This window comes from Anomaloglossus baeobatrachus, unplaced genomic scaffold, assembly GCF_048569485.1.
Source record: "Anomaloglossus baeobatrachus isolate aAnoBae1 unplaced genomic scaffold, aAnoBae1.hap1 Scaffold_3513, whole genome shotgun sequence".
Taxonomy (NCBI): Eukaryota; Metazoa; Chordata; class Amphibia; order Anura; family Aromobatidae; genus Anomaloglossus; species Anomaloglossus baeobatrachus.
Window position 1 is genome coordinate 69398 of NW_027442875.1, and position 3744 is coordinate 73141.

Below are 3744 nucleotides of genomic sequence, written 5' to 3' on the forward strand. Positions count from 1 at the left end.
CTGATAATCCTCATACATATTCACTGCTTTCTCTGGCCACTGGTGTCTTATTGACTGCTTTCAGACCCCGTCCCCAGACAGCGTCTGTGATTGATTGGAATCACAAACGCTGTGTGTGGGTCTCTATCATGGTGTAAACTAAATAAATCAATTATCTCATGGTCCTACCATTTATTGATACCAGCACAGATAAAGCCCTAGGCTACAGGCTGCAGCCCCCAGCCATGTGCTTATCTTGGCTGTGTATCAAAATAAGAGGAACTGCATGCAGTCCCCCAATTTACATACACAATTCATTAAAAGTTCAAACAATTTTTAAACTCACACATAAACCAGCACTCAAGTTACACAACACAGAGTGTATGACAGGCCGTTTAACTGGGGGATAGCCCACTTAGAATTTACTGACTCCAGACAGTATTCAGACATGGATTTTAAGTCTGTTCACCTTCTCCAGAGGTATTTTTCAAAAAGGATCACAGCCCTCCATACACTGTCCTCAGTCAGATGAAGCGTACCATATCTTCCTTCAGAGAATTCTTTCAGAGAGGCTTTAAAACCTCTATCCACTGATTAGCAGATACCATGGTAGACATTCCATATTTACATCCCAGAGAACAACCACCTCCAGGATACATACCGGCCTTTTATAATGTGGCTAGTTGTCTTTTTACAATATATATGTACAGTACAGACCAAAAGTTTGGACACATCTTCTCATCTCTACAATGACTATTAAGAAAAGACTTTGTGCAGCAGGCCTTCATGGTAAAATAGCTGCTAGGAAACCACTGCTAAGGACAGGCAACAAGCAGAAGAGACTTGTTTGGGCTAAAGAACACAAGGAATGGATATTAGACGAGTGGAAATCTGTGCTTTGGTCTGATGAGTCCAAATTTGAAATCTTTGGATCCAACCACCGTGTCTTTGTAGAAAAGGTGAACGGATGAACTCTACATGCCTGGTTTCCACCGTGAAGAATGGAGGAAGAGGTGTGATGGTGTGGGGGGGCCTTGCTGCTGACACTGTTGGGGATTTATTCAAAACTGAAGGCATACTAAACTAGCATGGCTACCACAACATCTTGCAGCGGCATGCTATTCCATCCGGTTTGCGTTTAGTTGGACCATCATTTATTTTTCAACAGGACAATGACCCCAAACACACCTCCAGGCTGTGTAAGGGCTATTTGACTAAGAAGGATAGTGATGGGATGCTACGCCAGATGACCTGGCCTCTACAGTCACCAGACCTGAATCCAATTGAGATGGTTTGGGGTGAGCTGGACCGCAGAGTGAAGGCAAAAGGGCCAACAAGTGCTAAGCATCTCTGGGAACTCCTTCAAGACTGTTGGAAGACCATTTCCGGTGACTACCTCTTGAAGCTCATCAAGAGAATGCCAAGAGTGTGCAAAGCAGTAATCAAAGCAAAAGATGGCTACTTTGAAGAACCTAGAATATAAGACATATTTTCAGTTGTTTCACATTTTTTTAAGTATTTCATTCCACATGTTTTAATTCATAGTTTTGATGTCTTCAATGTGAATCTACAAATTATAGAGTCATGAAAATAAACAAAACTCTTTGAATGAGAAGGTGTGTCCAAACTTTTGGTCTGCACTGTGTGTGTATGTATATATATATATATATATATATATATATATATATATATGTAACGTCCTGGAGGTGGATTCACGGAACCGTGCACCGGATTCCCCCAGTGAGGCTACAGGGACTGTCCGGCCACCCCACCAGAGGGCCTAGATGCATGGCAGCTGGAACACTAGGGGTACGGAGTCTGAGTCCTTCAAAGGTCTGCACAGGGAAAGTCTATTAGTCCACAGGGACCCGTAGACAGGACGAATGTCTGGAACCAGGTTCAGGTGCCGAGAAGGTACAGCAGACGGGGTCCGGGTCCAACGACATTTGCAGGCTGAGCTTACCAGGTGGAATCGGGGGCCGGTGATGGAAACAGGCTGCTGGAAGATGCTGCAATCCACAGCGGACAGCCACTGGGACACTTCCTGAGCAATCAGCAATCTGGACCAGGTCAGGACGGCAGACGGACTCTGCGGAAGAGACAATGTTATATGGGACAAAAGGCACAGAGAGATCTGAACACCTAGCTATGGAACCACGTTGAACAGGCGCCGCCCACCTGGAAAGGGAAGTCTTAAATACCCTGTACCTGTAACAGCCATATCCTGTTCCCGGGATACTGACCTTGAACCACAAATAAATATAGAACCGAGGTATGGTATCAGCATAAGACCACAGAAAAAACAATACCTCTAAAAATATTTTAGTTTTATTTAGAAAATTATAAAAAATGACAAACAGTGTCTCTCTAAAAATACATAAAGGACAACACAGTGCCAGTGAGATGTTGGGAGGAGATAGTTTCAGCGTGAAAAGGATAGCGATAGATAGATATTCACAGAGTCGTCAGATTACTGATCTCATAGCCTTTATTGACCCTTCCTGACGACGGAGGGTGTCCTAAGTTACTGGACACTCCCCGTTCCGGGTGGCTGTCCCTCCCTGTCCCTATCTCTAGCCAAGGGGTGTCCACCACCAACCCAGGTGATTAGTGCAAAACCATAAATATACACATAAACACAAATGCGTTAAATTTGGTTCCTGACTCAATAAGATACTTCAGTCAGATGAATTTAAATTTTGTTAGGTGGAGCTGTAGGGGACCCGCTGCAGTAGCTGTCACCCCACGCTCTCCCGACGCGTTTCTCCCCCACCTAACGCAATGCTGGGGGATCATCAGGGGTAAAAAAAGTCATACCCTGTTGATGCACAAAAAAGAGAGGACAAGTAATGTCTTAATATAACTTCATCAAAGTAGATTGAAAAATCATTATATTCTCTTGGGGTATATAACTTACATAACGGTAATAGTTATAGAGCGGGATATGAACGGTCCAACCCGAAAGCCTTTTGATAATATACCAGAAAAACTTGGTTTTAATCACATGATATGCTGGCAGATATTCTCATTCAGAAGAACTTGTCTCTAAATAAAGCCGACAAGAAAATATTCTGAGGAACTGAGTTGATAGGCTTGGAAGGGGGGAAGGGGAATGGAAGGGGGGGGGGGGGGGGAGGGGGAAGGAGGGGGAGGGGGGAGGGGGGAGAGAGGGGGGGGGGGGAGGGAGGAAGGAAAGAGGTAACAAAGTGGATAAGATGAAAAATACCTCGTTATAACTCCAAAAATGGATGAATAGCCAATGGGATGCTAGGAGTTTAGTAAATCAAAAAAACTCCTAAGGTATCACATGAGTCTTCCTATCCTTGTGTTTAAAAGGCTTATGGATCACATCCTAACCATGTCTAGGTCACATTAGGGCAGCAGGGACATCTGCATAGACAGAGACAGTAAAATACCAATTAAACGAGGTAGATTCAGGAAACCTACAGTGTCCCATAGAGAAAAGTAGATACCTATACATGCAAAGAGTCCAATTTCTTTAGTTGATGGTGTTACACCAATATCTACACTGTTAGTGTGTCCAGTCCTAAAATGAAAAAAGGATAATAGTCATGGACCTAGAAGTACGTTGAATTCCCTTAGGGAGCCACATCAGTGTGGTATATCGTCCTGTATCCACCCAAACCAGGACAAATGGTGCAAGCATAAATTTACTAGATGACACCTGACTAGTCCTGAAAAATAAATACCTGTAATTTCTTGGTCACTGAGGTAGGGGGTGCTGTATCAATACGCAGCATCGAA

General features: G+C 43.8%; 1 long non-coding RNA gene across 1 annotated transcript; it reads right to left on the bottom strand.

Annotated features, from left to right (window-relative positions):
* Positions 1-2902: 2902 nt before the first annotated feature.
* LOC142272545 (uncharacterized) lies at positions 2903-3743 on the bottom strand. The gene is made up of 4 exons (XR_012737389.1): positions 3690-3743; positions 3453-3526; positions 3206-3369; positions 2903-3024 (listed from the first exon to the last, which is right to left on the bottom strand). It is a non-coding gene; the product is annotated as an uncharacterized LOC142272545 (long non-coding RNA).
* Between the last annotated feature and the right edge of the window lies 1 nt (position 3744).